At 46.0% G+C, this 26,004-nt stretch overlaps 1 long non-coding RNA gene across 1 annotated transcript; it reads left to right on the plus strand.

The window, feature by feature from the left end:
- The first annotated feature begins 748 nt into the window (after positions 1-748).
- On the plus strand, positions 749-25,813 carry LOC128341548 (uncharacterized). The gene is made up of 3 exons (XR_008314440.1): positions 749-911; positions 13,193-13,254; positions 25,664-25,813. It is a non-coding gene; the product is annotated as an uncharacterized LOC128341548 (long non-coding RNA).
- The last annotated feature ends 191 nt before the right edge of the window (positions 25,814-26,004 follow it).

A 26,004-nucleotide genomic window follows, 5' to 3' on the forward strand; every position in this document is an offset into this window, starting at 1 on the left:
AGCCTGAACATTCTGTGATCACCTAACTCTCAATGTCCAGGGTTGTAAAGCAATGTCTTAAAATGGTGTCCACTCTGGACCTCCTTCCCTGGATCACTGAGGAATGAAGAGCAATAAGGGGGACCAAACTTGGGCGGGGGGGGGAGGAAGAAGCCTAAAGCAATCAGCTTGGACTCCCCATCTCTGGCCTTTATTGGCGCTTATCCTCTCCCTCTCCTTACAACTAGCCATGATAAGCAAGTCCTTCTGAACTTATGAGTGTGCTGCAGCTACAGCTGTGGCAGGCACCCAGAAGCCTGCACAAGGCAGGAGCTGCAGTACATCAATTATTGAGGCAGTGAGCCGGGCTCGCTGACAGCCAAGCCATCTATTATACATGAAGGCAGTGGGGAGGGAGAGATGGGGGTCCTGACTCATACAGGCTTCACGTGCAACGGGCACTCGGCAGACAAGTTAGGTAGCTTCTCCCCTGAGGTCTGCCTGTTTAGGAGAGAGGGGTGGAGTGGAGGAGAAGAGAGCAGGAGGGAGAGAGAGAAATAGAGGCCAAAAACATACTTCTCTGATGGGGAGTGCAAGGGCAACTCATTTGCAGAACTGTTCTTTTTAATGCAACAGATCAAGGGGAGGGAGTTGAGATGAGAGCTGCAAGGAAAAAGTAGAGGCAAAGCACAGCTGATTTTGTTGGCTCAGCAGCACAAAGGGCTTCTCTGATTGCTATTCAAGCTTGTGATTTATTTAGAGAAAAGACTCTAGCCAAATCTTTGTTCAATATTTAGTAACTTCTCTGCCTAGGAAAGAGTAGCTGGAGGCTCCCTGGTGAAGATAAAAGAAGCTGTCATCACTGCAAGATGAGGCCATTGCTGGATGGTTTAGTAACTAGCCATCACCAATGATCTGTGCCCCACTCCCAGGTACACATGTCTCTGTGCCCATTATGTCTTGCTTATCAGTAGGGCTCCTATGGAACTTTCTAAAGAGAGCCAGCGTGGTGTAGTGGTTAGAGTGCTGGACTAGGACCGGGGAGACCCGAGTTCAAATTCTCATTGAGCCATGATACTAGCTGGGTGACTTTGGGCCAGTTACTTCTCTCTCAGCCTAGCCTACTTCACAGGGTTGTTGTGAAAGAGAAACTCAAGCATGTAGTACACCGCTCTGGACTCCTTGGAGGAAAATAATAATAATAATAATAATAATAATAATAATAATCCTCTCTAATAAAAGCCTTGGTGTCCGTCCGTGCACGGACACCAAGGCGTGCGTTTGTGCCTCCCTGGCCTGTTCTGGGCATGCGCAGAGCGCATGCCCAGAACTGAGCAAGGGAGACACCACTGCCAGCATCCGGCGGCCATCCCGGGCGGCTAGAAGCTGCTGCCCCGAAGAAGCCGGGTATGCGGAGGAGGAGAGAACTGGCCGAGGCGGCGGTGCGGCCAAGGCCTGACCGCCAAAGCCGGGCGGGGGGAAGAGGTGGCGGGGGAAGCTGGCCGAGGTGGTGGCAGAGCCGCCGCCGAGGCCTGGCGGTGCCCCCGGAGCTGGGCGGGAGGGAGAATTTGGGGCCACGGCCCGGCCAGAGACTAGGTCGCAGGGGGGGGGAAGAGGCAGCGGCGGGCCCGGCCCGTCTGCGGAGGCCACAGGCGGCCCGCCCAGAAGGAGGCCGATGGTGAAGGGCCCGGCCCAGCTGCGGAGGCCAGCCACAGCCCGGCCCGGCCCGAGACTAGGTCGCGGGGGGGGGGAGAGGCGGCGGCGGGCCCGGCCCGTCTGCGGAGGCCACAGGCGGCCCGCCCAGAAGGAGGCCGATGGTGAAGGTCCCGGCCCGGCTGCGGAGGCCAGCCACAGCCCAGCCCGGCCCGAGACTGGGTCGCGGGGGGGGGGGGAAGAGGCGGCGGGCCTGGCCCGGCCGCGGAGGCCACAGGCAGAGCGCACAACTCTCCTAGCGCCCGTTAATTTAACGGGCCTAAAAAAACCTAGTAATAATAATAATAATAATAATAATAGGTACCCTGGGTGCAGTTCAAAAGACCTTGAAGAGCACCTCAACACCATAGGGGCCACAGAAATCACCATCAGCCAATTACAAAAAGCAGCTTTACTGGGAACAGCCTATATTCTGCGACGATATCTATAACAACAACAACAACATTGACAATAAAATTCTGCCATCCCAGGTCCTTGGGAAGGACTCGATGTCTGGATAAAACAAACCAGTCAATAACACCTGTCTGACTGTGTAAACAAGAAATAATAATAATAATAATAATAATAATAATAATAATAAAGGGACCAATTGCAGAGAGAACAGGTTGAGAACATCAGTAACATGGTCATCTATTGGTAAAAGGAGCTTTCTTAAACCTTTTGCAGTCCTTACTACTTCTGTATGCACCTTAGCACAGTATGCTACTAACACTATGGCAGCACATTTGGAATACATTTTTCCATTGGCCAAAAATCCTCATAAAGTAAAGTTGTGCTGTTGAGTCGGTGTTGACTCCTGGCGATCACAGAGCCCTGTGGTTGTCTTTTGGCAGAATACAGGAGGGGTTTGCCATTGCCATCTCCCGTGCAGTATGAGATGATGCCTTTCAACATCTTCCTATATCGTTACTGCCTGATAAAGGTGTTCCCATAGTCTGGGAAACATACCAGCGGGGATTCAAACCAGTAACCTCTTGCTTCCTAGGCAAGTTACTTCCTCGCTGTGCCATTAGGTGGCATAATGAAATCTAATTTGGTTTCACAGATCTGGCCACAGTTACCCACACCTTAGTCACATTATGGCTGGATTACTGTAACATGATCTACGTGGGACTGCCCTTGAAGTATATTCAGAACCTGTAGCTAGTGCAAAATGTGGCAGCTAGGATTTTATGTGGAGCTGCCTGCTGGAATCATATTACACCCATTCTGAAAGAGCTGCCGTGGCTACCAGTTTGTTTCTGGGTCCCATTTAAGGTGTTGGTTTTGACCTTTAAATCCCTTAACAGTGTGGGCCCTAAATATCTAAAGGACTGCCTGCTCCCAAGGGTTTCTGCCCACTTGACAATATCATCAGAGGGGGTTCTGCTCCACATGCTGACGGAGAGAGAGGCTCGGCTGTTGTGCATGTGGGACAGGGCCTTCTCAGTCATTGCCCCCAGGCTTTGGAATGTTCTCCCAGCTGGCATCCACTCCTCAGCCTCCTTCACAGTCGAAAACTTAGAAAACAAGTAAAAATGTGGCTCTTCACCCAGGCTTTTATATGAGAGTATTGTTTTTACTGCTGCTGCTGCTTTGTGTTTTGAGTGTTACTGTTTTATATAGGTTTTAAAACTTTTAAATAGAGATATATTATTATTATTATTTTATTTTAGTTAGTTATTCAATTTATATACTGCCCTTCCTAAAGTGGCTCAGGGCAGTTTACACTAAAATAAAAATTCCCTAACAATTAAAATAAAAAAAGAATTAAAAGCAGATTAAAATTACAATTAAAACTATCATTTAGGTTTTTAATATTTTTTTTGTATTTTAATTGTGGTTTGTTTTAATTATATTGTAAACCGCTTCGGGGTTATTTTAATGAAAAGCGGTACAGAAATCAAACAATAAATAATTTAGAATCTCAAACCTTTTGAATTGGGAATTGTCTTTTTATTTATTTTATTTTTACATTTATATCTTGCTCTTCCTCCAAGAAGCTCAGAGCGGTATACTTATCCTCACAACAACCCTGTGAGGTAGGTTAGGCTGAGAAATATAATTCAAGGCCTAGAGTCACCCAGTGAGTTTCATGACTGGATGGAGTTTTGAACTCAGGACTCCCTGGTCCCAGTCCGGCACTCTAACCACTACACCACACAGAATATTTTGTCATTTGTGATTCATACCCATGTACCAACTGGGGTATGCAAGCCAGCTTGGCTCGATGGGTTCAGAGTCGAACCTGACCAGCCTTGGCTTGTCTAAATTCAAACTGAACTGGGCCCAGTTCAAACTGAGCCAGTTCGGAACTCTACTGGAAAAGGGGAATCCGGTGAAGATTCCCCTTTACCAGTGAAGGGGGCTGTCCTAAGGGTAGAGGGGGTGGGAGGGAAGTAAATAGTGACTTCACCCAGTTTTTAAATTAGATTTATAGCTTTAAATTTTTTAGTACTGGGCTTTAAATGTTTTAAATGTTTTAAATGATTTTGATGGTTAATTGATTTGATGTTTTAAATGATTTTGATTGTAAACCTCCCAGAGACGAATGTTTTGGGGAGTATGAAAATATTTTAATTTAATTAATTAATTAATTAATTAATTAAAAAAATTAAGTTAAATCAAATTAAGTTAAATTAAATACTTACAAGTGCCACCTCAGCAGTGGCTGCGGCAGCCGTGGGGTGTGTGGGTAGCCGGCGGCAGCTCCTCCCCACCCTTGCCAGCCTCTCCCAGGGGAGACAGGGCTGCTAGCAACCCGGTTCAGGCCTTCCTCAGCCTGGTTTGGGCCTCTGCACTTGGTCACACAACATGGCCTCTGCGTATGTGCGGGGGCCACTAAAATGGCCTCCACGCATGGGCAGAAGCCCAAACTGGGCTGAGGAAGGCCTGAAGCAGGCTGGCCTACTCTGGGGGAGGCCAGTGGGGATGGGGGAAGCCGCCCCCACCCCTGCTGTCCATCCCCCCACCCCGTCACCACCAGATCCAGCAGCGGCACTTGTAAGTAGCTATTTCCTTCCCTCCCATCCCCTCTACCCATAGGACAGCTCCCTGCCCCTTTTCTGGTACAGGGGAGTCCTTGCCAGAATCCCCTTTACAAGCAGAGTGCCAAAGCAGTCAAACCGGCTCAGTTCGAATGTGAACCGAGTCCAGCTTGACGGGCCAAAACCAAACTGGGCCGGGTCGCCTCAAATCCTGTCCAGATTGGAGCCAAACCGGCAAATCCAGTTTTCTGCACATCCCTAGTATTAAAATGGTCTTCTATCAATAGTTCACTTATGACTTTCACCCAGCACCCCTCTGAGCTCTTCACTGATTTATCTGCAGGAGAATTTCATACATTCTGGTGGGAAACCTAGGTGTAAAACTCAGGGAGCCCCACTAATTCTGACACTCTGGAGAGTATGCCTATCTAAAAAATGTAACTGAAGATGCATTTGTCACTTTCACATATATTTATCTCATTCCCACATGTGCCATGTAAAGCAGTTAAGATGTGTTTGAATTTGGAGGGAGGGGGATCTCAAGTAAATGCTTCTAATTCATGTTTTCTTCAATTATATTTTCCTAATTGTGATCCCCTCCTACAAAATGTCAGACTGAATACTGCTGTACTGGGGTTTTAAAAAGTGGACCATTATCAAGTTGTCAAATTCAATAATGACAACAAATATATGTAACAAACTCAGTTTTTATCAGAGAAGTTTGATTTTCAGCTTTCAAAAGTTGAATCTGAATTCTGAAATATTGCCAGAAGTTTATTTCCTGTAGACGTCACACTCCATTTCTTCCCACTTTGTACAGTTTTGCCCATGGCACAATGTTTACATGTCAGTCTGGTTGCAATCCTGAAGTTAATAAACACAATTAGAATCTTTCATGCGGGAATGATGGAAAATATTTCTCTTCAAGATTATCTGTTCAGCAAACTGTGGTATAAAACAACAGTGCATATCTTTAGCTCTTCCTGATGCCTTAAATGATCTGGAATAAAGTATTAGGATCTGTTTTTGGACAGATGGCGTCATACTTAAACTTAGTTGGAAGACAGCTGAGTTTATGTTTGGGGAGCAATTAATTAGGGATATATTCTGTGCCAACGACTATGTTCTGATAGTTCACCCTCTTGATGATATTTAGAAAGAGCTGTTGCTCAAAAACTGTAGAACATATTGGCCTATCTATGAATTTATAGAAGAGAGAAGCACTTACCCAGCTGAATCTAAAATCTAGTTACATTCCTTTTCAAATTACCATCCACTGATCATCCACTTATGTATGCTGAAAAGTTCATCTCTTGCTTTGGCAGAACTCTTTTTGATAATGTGACTAACAAGGTGGGAAGTAGCTGCAGAATTTCCAAAGCATCTGCTGTTTTTGAACATAAACCAAGGATCTCTAAAGTAGGTGAAAATCTCACTGGAAGATAATTTGCCAAGCTTTCATTTACCACTATTATTATTATTGTTGTTTACACAGTCAGACAGGTGTTACTGACTGGTTTGTTTTATCCAGACATCGGGTCCTTGCCAAGGACCTGGGATGGCTGAATTTTATTGTCAATGTTGCTGTTATAGATATCGTTGCAGAATATAGGCTGTTCCCAGTAAAGTTGCTTTTTGATGGTGATTTCTGTGGCCCCTATGGTGTTGAGGTGCTCTTCAAATTGTTTTGGAATTGCACCTAGGGCGCCAATTACCACTGTGATTATTTTGGTCTTTTTCTGCCACAGCCTTTCAATTTCAATTTGTAGATCTTTGTATTTGGCGATTTTTTCTATTTCTTTTTCTTCTATTCTGCTATCCCCTGGTATTGCTGTCGATTATGTTAACCTGTTTTTCTTTCTTCTCGACTACAGTTATATCTGGTGTATTGTGTGGCAGATGTTTGTCTGTTTGTAGTCAGAAGTCCCGTAATATTTTTGCATCTGCATTTTCTACCACTTTTTCCATTTTATGGTCCCACCAATCTTTGGCTACAGGTAGCTTGTATTTTTTGCAGATGTTCCAGTGTATCATCCCTGCTACCTTGTCATGCCTTTGTTTGTAGTCAGTCTGTGTGATCTTTTTACAACAGCTGATTAGGTGGTCCACTGTTTCATCTGCTTCTTTACAAAGGTGGCACTTGCTGTTTGTTGTGGATTTTTCGACTTTTGCTCTTATTGCATTTGTTCTTAGTGCCTGTTCTTGTGCAGCCAATATAAGACCCTCTGTTTCTTTCTTCAAGTTGCCATGCTTAAGCCATTGCCAGGTCTTGGTGATGTCTGATTTTTCACTTATATTAATATTTTGCAAATATTGACCATAGAGTGGCTTATTTTTCCATTTTTCTGCTTGGTTCTTGACTTGTTCTTTCTTGTAGGTCTGCTTTGTTTCATTGGTGTTGAATAGTTTCTTGTTCTTGACCATTTGAAATGCATCTTCTTCACTGTCCTTGATATATTCTTCAAGGCCTCTTTTCTCCTCCTCTGCTGTTTGATGGACTTGCAGCATTCCTATTCCACCTGAGCTGTGAGGGAGGTATAGCCTATCTACATCACTGCAGGAGTGCAGAGCATGATTGATGGTCATTATTTTCCTGGTCTTACAATCTAGTGTCTCTAGCTCTGCCTGGGTCCAGTCTATTATTCCTGCAGTGTATCTGATAACTCTCCTGATGTATTCACTTCCAATTTTTCTTTTAACTTCAGTGTGTGCGATGTTATCAGCCTGGAGAATGCCCAAGTATTTGTAACGTTCTTTCAGTTCCAGGTTCTTGATCTTGCTTCCATTGGGCAGCTCTATTCCTTCTGTTTTTGTTATTTTTCCTCTGTTCATTATTAATGCAGCACACTTGTCTGCTCCAAACTCCATTGCCTTGTTGGCATTTTTTGTATATTATTTCCAGCAAGGGGAGAGGAGAGGAGAGCTGGTTTGGTGGTAGCAAGCATGATTTGTCCCCTTAGCTAAGCAGGGTCTGTTCTGGTTGCATGTGAATGGGAGACTTGATGTGTGAGCACTGTAAGATATTCCCCGCAGGGGATGGAGCCACTCTGAGAAGAGCAGAAGGTTTCAAGTTCCCTCCCTGGCGACGTTTCTTCCGGTAACCCTGCAGTCTCAGCCCTGGTTGCTCAACTGAAGATTCTGAGTCCTGTAGCCCACTTGCCACCAGATGTCAAGGGACCAGTACCTGGTGCGGTCCTTGTTGACCCGGGCGACAACTGATCCGGTATAGATTTATTAAAGTTATGTCTCACCATATTGTTGATGGGAGAGGCACTCTTCGTCTGGCTCCTCTGGTGAGACCTGTCCAGTATGGTTGGACCTCTGGCATAGCATTCACCTTCCTCAGAGCACGCAAGACCCACAACCACGCCAAGGTAGTGCCTCACTGGGGGTAGTGCGTCACGGGGGAACTAATTAATAATAATAATAATTATTTATTATTATTATTATTATTATTATTATTATTATTATTATTATTATTATGTTGTTGTTGTTGTTGTTGTTGTTGTTATTATTATTATTATTATTATTATTATTATTTATTAAAGTTGTGAATTCCAAGAACTGTATAGATCAATTTACACTGCCCCCTCTCGGAAACCTTGTCCTGACCAAATCTTAACACCTCACCATCATCACTTGGGTTTAAGGTGGTAGACATATCAGTGCTAGTAGATGAAAGCCCTTCTGCTCCAGACAGTTTTTATTCCACCTCCACAGAGGCGTATCTAGGGAAAATAGCGCCTAGGGCAAGCACTGAAATTGCGCCCCCTGTCCAAACATCTGACACCCATCTTTCAGATAACTTTACCGTAATATCAGCTGAAAAACACAAGTCAGGCTTGTTAATCTTTTAATATTTCAAAAACTATTTAGCAGTAGACGTAGCCAGACCAAAAAATGCTGGAAAACTACAAATTTCAGTATTCTGAGGCTCATGAAATACCCAAATACTATGTGGAGGTGTACTTGGAAAATGAAACAGAAGTGCCTGTCTAATTCTCTACTATGCATTGTAGCATCACCATTACATAAGTTTTAAAAATAAATGGAGAATTTTACTTTTCCCAGATACTCTGAAAATAATTAAAGGATATGCAAAGCAAACTGTGTCACTGCTTGGAATATATTCTAGTCTTTCAGAAAGACAGTTAAAATGAGAGAAAGAGAGCAAGAAACTTCCAGTGGGCCTTAATACTAAGGATTTCACACTGATTCAAAGACAAACTCACCATTAATAGCCATATGATTAAGACATCACATTTAACTCACTTATCACAAGAAGCAAAGTAAGAGCAAATGAATACAATTCTAGCTCATAAGCTTCAGCTCAGTATTCACAAGCCCTGATTCTCTATACATAGTACCAAACGGAATATGAGTACAGTGACTTATATTATATTAAATGAAGAATTTTTTTAACCTGTAGCCCCTTTTGGGAGCTTCCTAAAGACTGGGGGGGGGGCAGTCTGCAAATGTTCCCCCTCCCCCCACCAGCCTCTTCATTCACCACCACAGCCAGTCCCGGGCTGATTTTCGGGCTTGTTCAGGCCTGCAAAGATCGGCATGGTGGCCATTTTGGAGGCCACCATGCATGCTCAAATGGCCTCTGCAAGGCCTGGAAAGACCTAGGGCCTTGCAGGGGCCATTTGAGCATGTGTGGTGGCCATTTTTTTTAAAAAAAAATATTTTTTAAAGGCCACTGAAAACAAAATGGCCACCATGCATGCTCAACTGGCCTCTGCAAAGCCTGGCATGACACACAGAGGCCATTTGAGCATGCACGGTGGCCATTTTGTTTTCATTGGCCATTTTTTTTATTTAAAAAAATGGCGCCCCCTTCAAGTGGCACCCGGGGCATGTGCCCTGCCTGCCCTACCCTAGATACGCCCCTGCACCTCCACAAATGTGCATTTCTCAAGCCAGAACTAAACATTACACAGAATAAAGAGCTACCTCGGAAGCAGCAGCCCCACATCTCATAGTCACCTTCTCTTCCCCATAACATCTAGAAAAATAAAAATGTATAACATTGTGCTGTGAATTTGAGAGATCACAAGCTTTGTAAAAAGTTATCTTGGAGTGTTATTGACTCTCCAGAATCTTTGTAGTGATATTTTTGGAGACATACAAAGATTGTATTTATGAAGATAAACTAGTCTGCATTTCAGCCTGCCTGTTTCTTTTTCACAACAAATGGAAAGATAAAACTGGTCTAGTTTGGGGTAAAAATGACCCCGTCAGATTACACTGCTCTATATATATATATATATATATATATATATATATATATATATATATATACACACACACACACACACACACACACACACACACACACACGGGGATGGGAGATGAGTTGCCACAAGGAAATTAACCTCCTTAATGTTGAATAATATGAGCAGTATGGAGTTAAAGAAGAGTCAAATCCAAGGTTTTATCTTTTGTTTTCCACTATTGTTAATGAAACTGTCCAGGTGTGATTGGTGAACACCCCTAAATTTGTGTTCTGGCTTGCTTGGATAAATTAGCAGTTCCACGTCAGATTAAATTTGTGCAAATTTTTGGACCCAGGAAATGACTAGTCTGAGGCAAGATTTAATTTTCAAAATCAAAAGGAAGTATTTATTGTAGGGAGGGGTACAGCGGAAATATGTGGTTAAAGCAATATTACTCTCAAAGATATATTCAACTGCAATGAGGCATTTTAGCTTAAACTCCTAATTGTATAAATTCCCTGGCGGGCAAGAGAAAGAGCTTTTAGAGAAAGAGGAGGTTGGATTTAAGAAAAGATAATAGGGATATAGATATCCCAGATCACCTGATCTGGACAAAGAAACCTCAGGGCTCCTGGAACAACTAAAGGACCTCATTCCTCAGGGACAGCTCAGTCAGAGGCAGGGGCAAGAAGGTTGGAGGGGTTCGTTGATAGAGGTGAATCCACGAGAGTGCTTCCTCCATGTAACCAGCTTCCTGTGTTTGCGGGGAAGACTGGGCAGATCAGACTGGGCAAGAAATACGGACTGGAGGGTGGCACGAAGAACTGAACACAGCCTGGTGTGGTGGCCTGTGAACAGTAGATCGTCCCGGAAGTCAATGACTCCAAGGTGGGTGGTATGCAAAGAGCACATTGGATCATGGAATTGGGATTTGATATACCTCAAAACATGTCCTGGGGGGACATTCCAATTGACCTTTTTTGTTGAATGGGTGTGTTGGGTGGAACCAGCAAGGATTCCATTGTTACTGATTGCTCTTCCTGGGTGTAACAATGTGGGAATTGCTGAGGCAAGCCAAGGCTGATTGTCATGAAAATAGAGTGCATAGATGTGAGAAGAGGAAATCTGCATGGACGGAGAGTCCAATAATCCAATCAGTATTTTTAATGGGTGCATCTCTAGAACCTTATCACACAGATCCAACCTCTTTTGTGTGGAAGGGGGGGATTTACCTCCACAAGCCTTATCTGAATTCTTCCTGCTGAGTTAATGGGCACATTAGCTTGCTGCTATCCTTTGCAAACGGAGGGGTGGGGCTGAGGCAGTTCATTCTGAGTGCAGAGTGGCCTTGGCTGGAAGTTAACCTGCTTTAGCTAACTTTTGAGGTCTACTTAGGGTATCCCAGATAGGGAGGGCATGCATCTGCTCCGCTTTCCAATTTGCTTGTTAGTAGCCAAATCAAGGGGCTCCTGTCCAACTGTCAACAAAGTGACCTGTCCCCATGTGTGTTAAGGTCATCTGAGGATGTGAAGGTCATCTGAGGAGGTCCGTCTCCAGTTCGTCTGGTGACGACTCACAGGCGGGCCCATGGGCACTCCCGACAGAAATCCATAATCTGAGTTCATTACTGAGTTCATTACTGTTTGGCCTGGCCTTGCAGGGTTTTTAAACTGCTGTAAACTGTTTTAAATGTTTGCCTTGGTTTTCCAGCGTTTTTAGCTGTTTGAATGTTTAATTGGTTTTATTCTGTTTTTATAGTTTTGATTATAATTGTTAATTGTTTTTCATTGTTTTTATTCTGTTGTAAACCGCCCTGAGCCATTTTGGAATGGCAGTATATAAATCAAATCAAATCAAATAAATAAATAAATAAATAAATGTGCCACAAGGAGAGCTCATGATGCTGTGAGGCTCCTGAGCATGCCAAGAGTGAGATCTCTAAGCCTGCAGACTCAAACATAAGGTGTTTGTGTGTGGGGGGGGGGTTGTTCCTGAGAGCCAGCAGAAAAGCATTGCCAGTAACACTATGCTGGGTCAAATTTGGTTCTACTATTCAGGCAAAGGTTAAAAAAGACTGCCTGTATATTTAAAAATGCCTACACCCTACTGAGACTCAAAAAGCACATTACGTGGAGTTCCATGATCTTTTCTTCTGTGGTTTTGTTTTCTAATCCAAAACTGCTCATGAGGAAAGACTGCTTAACCTATTACCCTCCTGTCATTTTCCAGCTCAAATTCATGCTCCCTGGGCTGCTTTTTCGCTTGTGGGGGTAGTGGTGGTGATATGGGCTCCCCACATCATCTCCACTTCTTTCCTCCATGAATTTAAAAACAGCTTGGGGGTGTGTGTGAATTTGAGCTGGAAATGACGGGAGAGCAAAGAGTTAAGGATCTCTTTCAGCCTATCCTTCTGCTACTCAGGCATAGCATGACCCACACTGCTTTAGGTTAGAAAACAACTGCGGAGGAAAGATTATCACAGAACTTTACATGTTAAAGTTATTTTCATGACCATAATGGGGCGGGGAGGGTGCGGGGTGGGGGGAGGCAGGGATGGACCTCGCTTCCCCCCAGACTGATCGGCGATGTCCTCTTCAATGTGCTGGCACACACCCACACAACCCATGTTGCTCTGTGCGGCGTGGATCTCTGGAGGCCAGGATTCATTTTCCTAGCCTCTAGGAATCCCAGAATGCACCACACAACAAGCATGGCGCCTTGGGGGAACCCCTAGGAGTTGGGCACCCAGGCTGCGTGCAGCCTGAGTGTGCTCACAAGCCTGAGCCGGGGGTAAATTCCTGGGCTTGCGGAGGAGGCCGCACCGGCATCACTCACGATCCCTAGTGCTGCACACAAGCTGCCCAACCCAAGTAGGGCTGCGCAAGCTTGGGCTTGGCTGCTCGTGTGCACAACTTCAATGTGTAGTTTGAGCCTATGAAAAGGAGAGTCATGTTTTAATGGCATTCTCAACAGGACAGAATGGCAGCAAAAGAATTAAAGGAGCTGTTAAGCAAAACAGTTGCCTTGTCTTGAAAAGAGTCTCCCTCTGCTGCTCAGTAGAAAACATAGGGAGATGGATTTTGTCTCATAGGACAGAAGAAGAAGCCCATAGTTCCAGCTCATTCCCCGCCCCCTGCCCCCGTCTTAAAATGAAAGTTATATTGAAAAATGGCTATGCCTTGGTTCACCGAGAAGTTCAAATATTTATGAAAGCTTAAGCAAAACTGTCACCATAAAAATGCAGGCCAATACTTATGTGAGAAGATAAAACATGACCAATGAAGGTTTGGAATCAAAGTGTTTTTCTTCCTGCAGAGAGGTACACGTGGAAACCATTTGTTAAGATATGCAGGACTGAAGAACAAAAAGAACCAAAGGTATGGCCCTTTTAAAAAGAAAAAGGACTCTCAGAAATGCTGAGCAGGATGGCATCACATGTCAGTTGAACTATCTACAAGGGGTATCTGGTGTAAAGTGCATGGAATGTCTGTGCAATTGAAACAGCACAGAAGTACATAAAGAAAAAGGCTGCATACAGATGTAGATCTCTTAAGTGGTAAGCCTCGCCCTTTGCTGATTACATTCAGGGACATAGCTACAATTGAACAAGGGGGGACACATGTCCCTTGGCCCCTAAGGGAAAGGGGGGTTGGCCTGGCGACTGGATAGCAGTTTGTTATTTGCTCACTCCTTCACGCCTCTCGGGAAAAGAAGATGGGGAGGAGCGTCTTCACTTTTTGTCCCAGGGCCCATTCCAACCTTGCTATGCCCCCAGTTACATTTATATCCTGCACTTCCTCCAAGGAGTCCAGCGTTGTGTACATGGCTATGTTTATCCTTACAACTACCCTATGAAGTGGGTGAGGCTGAGAGAGAAGATACTTGCCCAAAGTCACCATGTGAGTTTCATGGTGGAGCATGGATTTGAACTCAGGACTTCACTCTCTGGTCCTAGTCCAACACTCTAACCACTACACCGCACTTGCTGCTTTCCGAAAAGACATAAACCCTATTCACACGTTGTGTTCAACATACATACAATCTGTGTGCACTGTAATCAGGTACGAATCTGTATGCACGGAGAGTTAACCATAAGTTATGCTGAACACAGGTCCAGCAGTACACTCCCTATCTGCATTTGAATGGGTCTGCACCCAAGTTCACTTTTTAAATGAATGCATGTACAGTCTAGGGATGTGCATAAAAACGGATGTACCAGTTTGGCTCAAATCCAAACTGGATTCAAGCCTACCCAGCCCACCTCAGTTTTGGCCAATTCGAGCCAGCTCAACCGGCTCAGAGCTATACTGGTAAAAGGAAACCGAGTGAAGAATCCCCTTTATCCAGTACAGGGGTAGTGGGGCTTTCCTAAGTATAGCGGGGGTGGGAGGGGAGTAAATATGTACTTACAAGTACGTGCTGCAGCTGCATTGGGGGTGGCAACTCCTCACCCACCCGCCGGCCTCCCCCTGAGTTTTGCGGGCTACCAGTGGCCCAGTTTGGGCCTTCTCTGGCCCAGTTCAGGCCTCTGTACACATGCAGGGCCATTTTACTGACCTCCATACATGCACAGAGGCCATTTGCCCACATGCACGTAAAGTCTTGGGGTGTGCACAAAACCAGACTTGCCGGTTCGGCTCAAATCCAAGGCTGACACAGCTCATACTTGTAAGGACATATTTAGTCCTGCCCCCTCTATACTTAGGAAAGCCCCCCTGCCTATACTGGTAAAGGGGGATTCTCACCAGATTCCCCTTCACTAGTACAGCACCAAAGACATATTATATACAAAGACATATTGGGGCTATTCTGATGATCACAAAAATCGGGCTTGGAAAGCCTAGCCCGATTTTTGTGATAGTCAGAACCACCGGGCTCGCAGCTGAGCCTGGTGGTTCTGGGGCGGCTAACCCGCTCCTGTAGCCAGCCCCTTAGCCCGGGTTTGTGGAGCGAGCGCTCCGCAAACCCGGGCTATCTGCTTGTGAGTAGCCGCGCTGCGGCTCTGCGCCATGGCTACTTGCGAGTAGACCCCTGACCGGGAGGCTTAAAAACAGCCTTCCGGCTCGGGGGTCTCCCCAGTATGACCTGCACACTCGCGCAGGGCATACTGGGGCTTTCGGGGGTCATGTGGCCCCCGAGCTCCCCAGCCCCCACCAGCTCTGTCACGGAGCCGGCCATCATGTGGGCGGCCAATCCGGCCGCCCAGGGCTCCCTACCCACTCATCTGCGGGGAGAGCGGACTTAGCCCGCTCTCCCCGCAGTTTTTAAAAAAGCGGGTCTCACGGATCGTGAGACCCGCCTCAATATGTAGATTTAACTAAAGGTTTATTCAGAACCTGATTCAGAGGAGAACTCAATTTTCTCCTTCTCCTTTTCCTTTCTGACTATGCCTCCCACCACACACACTCTCTCTCTCTCTGCAGGACTCCCTCTGAGACCAACTTCTCAAAAACACAATATACAAGATTACTTGATAGAAGACAACACATCCCTCCCTTTTATAACACAAAATTTAAAATTCAATGACAAAGTCTTGAAGACGACTTTTCAGTGGTTTCCTCCTGTTGCACACACTTGTAATTCTTGGGTTCTCTGGCACAGGAGCTGTTAGTTATGTTCTTGCTGGTACAGAGGATTGTCCATCATTTTTTATCAGCCTCCTCTGTGTGAGGTCAAAACTGGAGGCAAGATCAAATTCCTCTCCAGTTCCTCTCTTGAGTGGAACGGCAGTGAGCCTGGACCTGGGGCCCCCCCCAATGACCAACCGGGGAGCAGGGTGGCCATGCTGCCTGCCCACACTGGATGGCTGAGCTGCGTGCAGCTCTGAGGGTGGCCCGCCCATCCGCCGATCTGCTGTGCACAACTGAAGGCCAAGGGGCCTGCCTGTGGCCAGCCTGCAGATGCCTACCTCTGGGGCGCCAGCAGCTAAGGCACTGGATCTGGGCTAGGCCAGGCTGGCCAGGCCGGTAACAAGTGAGCTGCTTCCCCACACCTGCGCAGTGCCATTCGTGAGTGTCACAAGCACATGATGTCATGTACTCGCAATGCACAGGCATGGGGAAGTGGCTTGCCTGCTCCAGGCTTGGCCAGCCCCTGCCCGGGCCCAATGCCTTGGCCTCTAAGGAAGCAGAAGGCCAAGGGCAGGCTGCAGGCAGGTCCACTTGGCCCTCAGCCTGCCATCCCCAGCCATGCAGGAGAGCAGATCGGCAGGTGGTCGGACTGCGGACAGGCAGGAAAACCTGCCACTGGAGCAAAGTACTTGGCATGCAATGCAAAGTTTGTGCAGTCTGGTTTTACAACCAAGGTCATTTCCTCCCCTCTCCCCAGAATGTTTGGGGGCATATTATAACAAGAAAAATAGCAAAATTCATAAAGGTAAGTTGGAATTATCACAGGTCTATTTTATCCACAGCAAGTGCCAGACTTACACATTTGCGAAGGCGGTGAGAGCTCCTAGTGGCCTGCCTCCCAAACCATGACAAGTTGTCGGGCCATCTTCGTACGTGCATGTGGTGGGATGGTGGCGGAGACAGCGGTAAAAGCTCCTCTCATGAGAGGTGGGTCCCAAATGACAGGTTGGGCCATTTCCAGCCCATTTTGGGCTTCTGTGCGTGTGCACACAAGGCCCATAATGGGCTGAAAACATTTTAAGAATAGATTTAATCCCCCTCCCCAAGCCCTTTACTTGAAAAGGGGAACCCTTGCTGGGATGGCAAATCTCTGGTTGCCTATGGGTGGCAAAAAGCTTAATCCGTCCCTGCCTGTCCCTCTCTGTAGTTTTCTCTGTATGTGCCTCTTCTCAGTCCTTGCAGAAGGGTGCAGAGAGGATGTGCATTTGTGTATGCCGGCTCCTGAAGATGAACTCAGGGCATTCTGCCACATCCTTACATAAATGGACCCAAATGTAGAGCATATACAGGTCCTCCTTCCCACTGAACATACCTGGGAATTGTCCAATGACACGAGCTTTTTGCATGACAAGTTTCGGGTACATTGCCAGCATCTCAGAGCTCTGAATATTGCAGAAGGATTGTTCCCTGTTTACAGTACGAGCAGAGCTGCACTTATTTGTGATGGTATGTGACGTACATATGGCACAATTCAGAGCCTTTAAATAGGATCTTTCCCCTGCTCCAAATGCTTCCTATATGAAACTCCAGCCTGGAGGAGAATATTTTTCCACAGTCTGAGGAGAAAAGCTAAGCTCAAAGAGCTGCTTTGGGGCTTTTGAGTGCTAGTAGTTGTGTGGTTTGTTGCCTGTGAAACGTTTGTCACCATTAACTGCAGAACTCCAGTCAGTGTGAGAAACATCAATGCTGTTGCTTTATTTTCTAGCCAGTCGTTGAAAGGAGCACAATGGGCCCCCCTCCACTTTTTAACCAAGCTGAGCCATGAAAGCTTTTAAGCTCACACTTGCCGGAGATACAAGGTTTTTATTATATTTGTGAGTTTTGTGGAAGTTCAGATCTCTGTTTACGTTCTGGCAGGCGAGTGAGGCAGAGAGCTTCCTCTCCTTTATGGGTTATGACTGGGAGAATGGCCCCTCTTTGAACCTTTGAAGTTGGGACTATCGTTCTCTGAATCTGAACCGACTCTTCTTTCTTTCCCATTATGCAGCACCAACTCCCTGATCAGTTTCTTCATGTAAAGAGCCATGTTAATTGGATGTGCTGATAATTGGATGTGGGAATGATGAGTTGAGAATGGTTTGGGCAGAACATTTCTACTTTCCTGTACACTTTTAGCGATAGTGACATATCCTGGGGGGGAACATCAGTCTCATGTAATTCATTAGCCTTCTTCAACATCTCCCATTAAAGAAGAGATTGGGGAATCTGTGTCAGAAATGTTTAAGACAAAGGAAGGAACATTTAAAAATAAACTGGAAATACCTCTTTAGATATGTTTTTGATGTAATTAAGAGCAGCATTTTCACATATGGCTGTGGTTCTTTTGGGGAAATTTAATAGCAAAATGTGCAATAATCAGGGTGTATTTGAGTGTCTTTTTCACTCTTTGTGCTAATGTTGTTCATGTGGAGTAGAGAGTGGGAAGAAAGCCATTCTTTGAAACTGAATATACTGCCAATGTACACTTACATACATATGCTTTTTTAAAATGCAAAATATACTTTTTGTATCAAAATATTGCTCTTGCTCTCATAAGGAGGAAAAGTAAATGGTAGCCTATTTTGAGGTCTGGAACTACCCTCAAACTGGACTACCAATTTGAGTATTCAGTTAATAAATTGACTACTCCGTGTGTGTAAATTGAGTGTCTCCCATGTTCTGTGATGAGTGCTTTCCGAAGCCAGACCAACAAATGAACTAGGGGCGGCATTCAAATTAATCCATATTGTCCAGTTCAGTAGGCAGAAGTGGAGCACTGTACTTGGAGTTCAGATCTCTGGGTTCAAGTTGTAGCTCAGCCTTGGAGTTGTTGGCATTTGGCAAATCATGATAGTTCCAAATCAGCTCTAATGCACTTTTGGGTCTAATGCATTTTTCAGCAGCAATAGTGCTTGATGGCAGGATGCTTCATATCAGCACTACTGATCTCAATTAACTTTTTATAATTATTTACTATCTTTATTGGTTTTTGACATTAAACAATGACAAATACAAGCAATGTTTCAATCAGACATAAAGCCAAAATCTCTTACTTTTCTCTCTGCTGTAACTTCTTGGTTCCATTTCTTTAACAAGTGCTAACTTACCCCCAAATCCACTACCGAATTTGGAAAACGTAAGAGATAGAAAAAAGGAAATGGCGGGGCGGGGGGCAGAGAACAGGAGTTCCATGGATATATCAGACAGTGAGGCTGTTCTTGAGAGCATCCAAGGCCTGGGCTTGGCTGCCCATGAGAACCACTGAGATCCATGTGGATCCCGGTGGGGCCACCTCACCAAACCCAGCACCGAAGCCTGGCACAAATGCACCCTTAACCTGGCTGCCAGGGTTGTGTGTCAGCAGGAGCTGCTTGCCGCTCACACTGACACAGAGATGTGTGCCTAGAGCAACCATTCCCTGGGGGAATCCCCCAGTGCACCATGCTCGGCACGCAGTGCACTGTGGGATACCCAGAAGCCAGGATAACAAGTCCTGGCCTCAGAGAGATCCGCCTGCTCTGCACTGCACAGAGCAGGGTGGATCGCGTAGGAACATGCTCTGCGCTCCCACCAAGCATAGACCAATCATCTGGGGGTGGGGGGGGGAGGCAAGGTTTGTGAAGACCTTTGCCTACGACTAGGTAGGTTGTGTTAATGGCCCCATTGGCTGACATCCAGAGCAGCTGTCTGGGGAGATGCAGCAGAGCAGCATCCATCCACATGCAAAGCGGCTGCTCCTGACTCAGGCACAGTCTTGCTTAGCAGCAGAGTGCACACATTGTGTGTGTGTGGGGGGGGGGGTGTTTCACTGCTCTCCTCTGCCCCTGCCTTTTTACCTTGCAGAAATATGTCCCTGAAGGCTGTGCATCCCGCCCTCCATCCAGAATGCAGAGCATTCACAGGGGCAGAGGAGAGCAGCAAAAACTCATAGCAAGTATATAGCCAAGCTGAGGGAAAAGAAGGGATCTTTAAGGCCCCAGGGCCTTATCTATGCATATGTGCATATCTCAAACTGGGGCTCCCAGAAAATGGGCTTTGGCATCTTTTCACCTGTCCCACTGGTATTCTGTTTCCTGTGCAAGCTCAGCAAAGTGAGCTCCATATGTCAAAGAAGCTATCAAGGCTGGAGTACCAGCCTATTTAAACATCAGGTCACCTAATCTCCAAGGGCCAGTCCCCATTCACTGAGTCCTATAAAGCCCTGGCCTGAGAAATGGTTGCTAGTGTGAGGGCTCTGCCTACACTCCTGCTCCTTTTTCCTGACTGCTGCCTCAGATCATAACCCCTACCGGACTTTGATCTTACCTCTGTTTCTTGTTCCTCCAGTTCACTGTTATTGCCTTGGATCTTGACACCTGCCTGATTTTGGCTGTGCTCCTGCTTCTAGTCCTTCTGACCAGAAGGATACACTGGATACATTCTGCTTGGCTCTGACAGTGCACCCGCTCCTGCTCCTTGCATCTTGGTCTGCCTTGCATTCTCTTGCCTTTTGGGGGCCATGCTCCTTCCTCCAGCCCCCTCTACTGACATCCAACTTCCCAAGGTCCAAGAACTTGACATCTGGAGCTGACCTCTGCTAAGCCCTGACAAATATGGGTTAAATGGGGCAAATCTGGAAAAGGATGTGTTTAAAAGATTTCCAGAATTTGTTACTACTTTATGGACAGTTCTTTGGACAGCACAGCTCCCTCTAGGTTAGCAGATTTATCCTGCACATTTTTGGAATCCAAAAATGACTGCTGTGAGACATTTCAGTTTAGCTTATCTAGTACATTACTACATTTTACTTTGAGCACACTGTTTACTAGGACAAAAATGAGTGGCCACCTGATGTCTGAGCTACCACTTCAGATCCTGCAGTGCAAGCACACAGGATTGTATCACAATGACTAAGGTGGCATCCTATGATACTATGCTCTACCTCATTACTTTTAGAGACACCTTTTCACTCTTTTCTTATGCTAATTTACTAGTACAGCGTAGTGGTAGTGCTAGGCTGTATAGAAACCTCCCACAGTCCTTAGGATAAAATGCTGAGGGCCTTGGATAACCCTCTTTTCTGGCTAGCTCCTTTCCCCGCACCCCATTCCACCCCACCCAAAGTAGTTCTCTGCATAATTCTTTTGCGCTGGAGATCCACATCAGCACTGTGGATAACTGCTGCCACCTTGGTGTGGAAGGAGGGGATAGAACTGAAGGGGACAGAACTGACAGGGCATAATGGACTCCGAGTCCACACTCTCGGTTTAGGCTCCCCATTCTTGGGAAACTGGCTAGCCATTGTAAGAGATAATTCTCTGTGATAGTGGATTTATGCTTCTGGTTTTACAATGTGAAAAACAGAGGGTTCTTAGGATCCAGCCCATAGTGTATGAACTATCTACAGTTACATGGGGTGCCTGTGGCGGAACAGAGAACTGAGCTCTGCTTGCTTGACAAGTGTCTGACTCTCTGTGCATATATTTCCAGATATTTCCATTAAGCCTGAGTGCTGTTGTGTCCTGTCCACCTGCCTGGATTCCACTGCCAAAGTTCTCCTAAGCCATCCTAAGTGATTTTGCCTGTGGCTGCAAAGCCATTCGATCCCGTGTTAGCAATGGCCCAGGCCCCTTGCTGTAGCTGTCAGCCTTCCATTTGCTGCTTGTAGTCTGCCTGGATGCAGTCAGTATGCATCTCTGTTTCCTTTGAGTTACTGAGCTAATTATGAGCCAGGCCACTTTTGTGAGCTACACAGGCAACATTTATCTGTCAAAATAATTGCCAGGGAGGGACTGCCAAGGGGTCATTTACTAATATTAAAGCAGGAGAAGGAACAAGGGAATGGAAGACAGGGACAGAATCATTTATTGCCCATAATAATATCCTACAAATTCAAAGGGGAATTTTGGGATCACAGTTGGAAGAGAGCTTATAGGCTCATGGCACCAGGAAGTTCCAGAAAGCATTCTGTCCAGAATGAATAAGCTTGTGTGTTGAGCTGGAAGCAGATCCACACTAAAATGCTGAATATAAACAAAGTCCTGTCAGATGTTGATGATGAGGGCCTGCCAGAAGTGAGCCGGGGGCCACCCTCCCAGGAGTTAACCCCCCACCCGAACTAAGATTGCTATGGCTGCTGCCTCTAGTGGCAAAAGCTAATGTTTTTAACTGACTGTATGTGTTTAGCATAAGCATGGGAAATGCCTTTCTACTAAGTGCTTCTGAGGAGAAAATTACATGTGATGATAAGCGAGTGTGCTTGACCATGATGCGCTTGTTTTAAATCTCCAAATAGCAGCTATTGGGGTCAGACGATCACGCCTGCCACATGGGGAGAGGGGAGCTTTAACCTTTTGCCCCACCATACCCCAGCCTGGATTGCCTCCTCCCCTGGGGCCCCAAGAAAGAAACTCCTATTGGCCCCAGGGCAAATAGAAGCCACAAGAGCAAGAGGATCCAATCTACATAGGAACCATGGTAGGGCAAAGCAGTTAAAGGCTCCCCTCCCCATGCTGCAGGGATGACTACTACTCAGGGCCCCTTTCTTCAGATGCAATGGATCAGACTCTCAGCTGCAATTGCTCATTTGTAAGCAGACCCTTGGAGCAGAAACCTGCCCTCTTGTTCTCTGTAAAGTGCTATGCACATAGATGGTGAGGATGATGACGACGACAATGATTATGGCCGACATGCAGACCAATGCTGCATTTGCATAAACTAGTGCAAGAAAGTTGTGTTCGCTAGATGCGCTCTTTCAGGAGCTTGCACTCCAGACTAGTGTTGCACTAGCACAATCGTCTTTGTGCTTGTACAGCAAGGTGGTACGCTTCCTGGTATAAAACCTCTTCTTCATAAGTCTTGCGAGGAACTTTTGTGCAGGAACACTACTTCAAACATCCCTGTGGCTTTGCACAGAACTGTGACTGTCTTGAACAAGGGTTGGATGTTGGCCAACAATAATCAAAGTAGGTGTATCACCATCACAGTGTGGTTGCTACTTTTAAGGGTTCAGGATTCAAGCATTTGCTCACTATTCTGACAGCATGACAATATGACCTGAGATAATAAAGACTGGTTGGGAAAGACACACACAGCAGAGAGCTACATGATTGCTGTCTGCCTGTTGATCTGAGGGCTTATTCATTTCAGGGCCATAGACACAGGAGGGCCTGTAGAGGCCTAGCCCCCTCAGGGAGACTTCCGGCCTCTTGTCTGAATTTTCAGCTTTCTTTTTAAAAAGAACACTCTTTTCTTTGTGGATGTATAAAGAAAAGCAGGCAGGCAGGCAGTTCTTGCAAATTGCTCAGTAAGAAGTAAATCTTCTACTGTTCTGGTCAATTAGCACAAAAACATGGGGATAACTGACAAGCACTAAGCTTTACACTTGATAAAATTAGATTCCGTTACTGTTGAATACAATTAAATTATTTTGAACATAGCAGACCACCTGTATTTAGCTTCTGTGCATTCTGCATTAATTCCTTCCTCCTTCCCTGATCATATACCCTTTGGCTCCTTTACCACAACCTTTCTGGCTATGGGCCTGCAGCAGCTGCAGCAAAGGAACCTGAAAGAAAGTTGGCTCACCTCACCAGTAGTGAGTTAAAGATATGCCCTTTCTTCAGCTTTATCCACACACCCTCCCAAGGAGGGGCAGAAGATGGAGGCTACCGGCTTCAGGTTGAGATAGCCCAGCATCTCCATGGGGGACCATAGCCCTTCCCACCACAAGGAGAATCAAAGATAGTCCATGCGACTCCCTCCCTGACTCCCACCCACAGAGCCAGGATCAAACAAGCTCTCCAAGACCTGCGACTGAACAAGGTCCATGGAGGAACATAGGAATAAAGTAACTGCTTATGCCCCTCCCGGATCGGTTTCTTGTTCTTACAATAAAAGCAGTCTGAAGTTAAGATACACAAGCCTAGTTTTCTGCTCTCAAGCCCCTTTGACATGGAGCTTGCCCACTGTGGAGAGGATAATCTTACCAGCCCACACTGAGTAGAATCCTACTCACTTCTTTTCTGAGAGCAAAGAGCCCTGTCACTGTGGGTTTGGGTCTGGCCTCTACTTTGGGTATTATTCTCATGATTTAAAATTCGACTGAAATGGGCTTTCTAATCAGTGACAAGAATTCACATTTTGTTGGAGAAGCCCCACATTATATTTTGTCCTTAGCACTATAAGCAAAGGTGTATGCTCCTTGTGAAAAGTGCTCATCTTGTCAACTTTAGTCAGGCTTTCTTTGAGAAATCATCATTCAGTCCTGGCTATACAATATAGTGTATGTGTGTGGGGGGGGAGAGAGATCATTGAGGGTACATCTGATCTGACACTCAGTTTTTATTAAAATCCACTTATATGCATACAAGGAGAAAGCATAGGCCACGCACACTGTACCCTGAGACCTTTCATTGTTCATATATCACCTCATGTTAGTCCATGGCTGCTCACCTTTGACCCTCCTGCAGATGTTGGCCTACAGCTCCCATAATCCATGGTTACTGGCCACTGTGCCTGGGGATTATGGGAGTTATAGTCCAAAAACAGCTGGGGGGCCCAAGTTGAGCAGGCCTGTGTTAGTCACATCTAAGCAACATCTGGTAGATTTAGAGCCCAGGCCCCATTCAGACATAATGCTAAACCATAGGTAAACATACCAGTGGTTTGAGTTTCTGATTGTCTGAAAGTGGGATGCTGTGGCTTCGTCACCCAACCTGAATTCAGTTTTCACTCCCAAACCTGAATCTGAACCCTCGGTTTGTAGTGAGTTTCACTGCTGAAACCTGAGGTTGGGAGGCACCATTGTGTCATCCGAATTCTGATGCCCACCATAACCTGGGTTTCATATGCAAGCTCCTTCCACCACAATAGAGAGGCCAGTTCAAAGCAGCCCATAAATGCATCAGTTCTAGGGTGGCTGCATTTCTTGCTGGCTGCCTCTCGGAGCTGATGCCCCACCCTCTGCTGTCCCCTTGCTCCTCCTGCTGCTGCTTGGCAACAGGGATGTCATGTCCTTGCAGTTCCTGCATTTAAGGGGATGGAACGACATTGGGGAAAGCATGCTTTAAATAAAAGAAGGAGAATAGACACACATGCAAGGAGCCCTCTCATTGACCTAGCACCCAATCTAACCCTGTTCCTTGGGCTCTCAAATGCTATCAATGGAGTGTGGCTTCTTTGGCCTTAGTGTACACAAAGGTGTGGGGGCGTGGGGAACCAGACCAAGGGATATGCTCGAGGATCCCAGGGGAAGACACTGGTTGCCGGACCATGGAAGAGCTGGGGCTGCTTGTCTGGTATGCCAGGAAAATATCTTATTGACTTCCTAGGAGGTGATATGTATATTAAGGCAGGCAAAGGATCCTGGGGATTGGTTCACTGTAACCAAGGGTGCCACCAGGCTTGCAAGCCGGGCAAAGTAGTGAGAAAGACCCAACTCATTCCCGTCCTCATGCTGGTTTGCTGGCCAAGGGTTAGGCTTCTCATGAGAGGGCCAATAATAGAACTCATACTCTAAACTTTCCTCCTCCCACCCAACCCTTCCAAACTTAAAAGTGGCCACTTTGGTGCTCAAATGGCTCTGGGTTGCGTGGGCAGACAAGGAGAGACTGGGAATGAATCCTATGTCTCAGGCTAATCACTACTATCTGGGCCCAAAGCTGCGACGAATGCAAACCAGCCACAGCTGGGCACTCTGGGACATGACACCCGGGGGTGACCACGAGCATCATAACCAAGCATGGAGATGTGTTGTGGGGAGTCCAGACTCTTTTAAGTAGTGCTTATATTCTTGGCTTAGCTCCTGGCAGTCACTGGGACCAGGAGGGATGTTGGCAAGGGACCCTTCCCAGAGTTTTGGTGGAACTGTCAACTGGGACAGGTGGTAAAAGCCCTCCAGCTTGCATGTGTATCTCTGTGAGCAGGCACTCTCGTGAGAGAGTGGTCCACTCAGAAGCAGGATATATCATCATCACACAAGAGGAATTTTTTCTGTCTCATATATCAGTTTCACCTTTTAATTTGCATTACTGAAATTAATGGACTTTTGCACGATATTCTAATTTTCCGAGTTTCACCTGTAGTTCAATCATCTGCCACATGATTCTTGGCTTCACAGATTAACCACTGCTTTGACTACCTGACAAATATAGTTTCAAATATTTGACAAATATCGTTTCACACTATATCCAAACAGGGCCCAATTCCAGGCAGAAGAATTGCTTTCCATTGGCGTAGGAGGCACAGTGCTCTGCACACAGTCAGGCTGTTATGTACTTAGCTTGTTGGTGAAGTAGTGCTGCTGAGGACCCTGGAAGAAGCAGGAGCCTCTTCACTCCTGGCCTGCTCAGAGGGAACAGGACACTTCACTTAGTGGTAAGTTTCCCCCTTAAGATAACAAGTCAATGATGCTGAAGAAACCCATTACTACCTCCTGAGGGAGCCAGTGAAAGCTTTGGAGTGCATTCTGTGTTTGCTGAAAAGCCAGCCAGCTGCTTACCTGCTATCAAAGAGATGCAAAATCACAGTACTCGTTGA

This window comes from Hemicordylus capensis, chromosome 2 (assembly GCF_027244095.1).
Source record: "Hemicordylus capensis ecotype Gifberg chromosome 2, rHemCap1.1.pri, whole genome shotgun sequence".
NCBI classification, from domain to species: Eukaryota; Metazoa; Chordata; class Lepidosauria; order Squamata; family Cordylidae; genus Hemicordylus; species Hemicordylus capensis.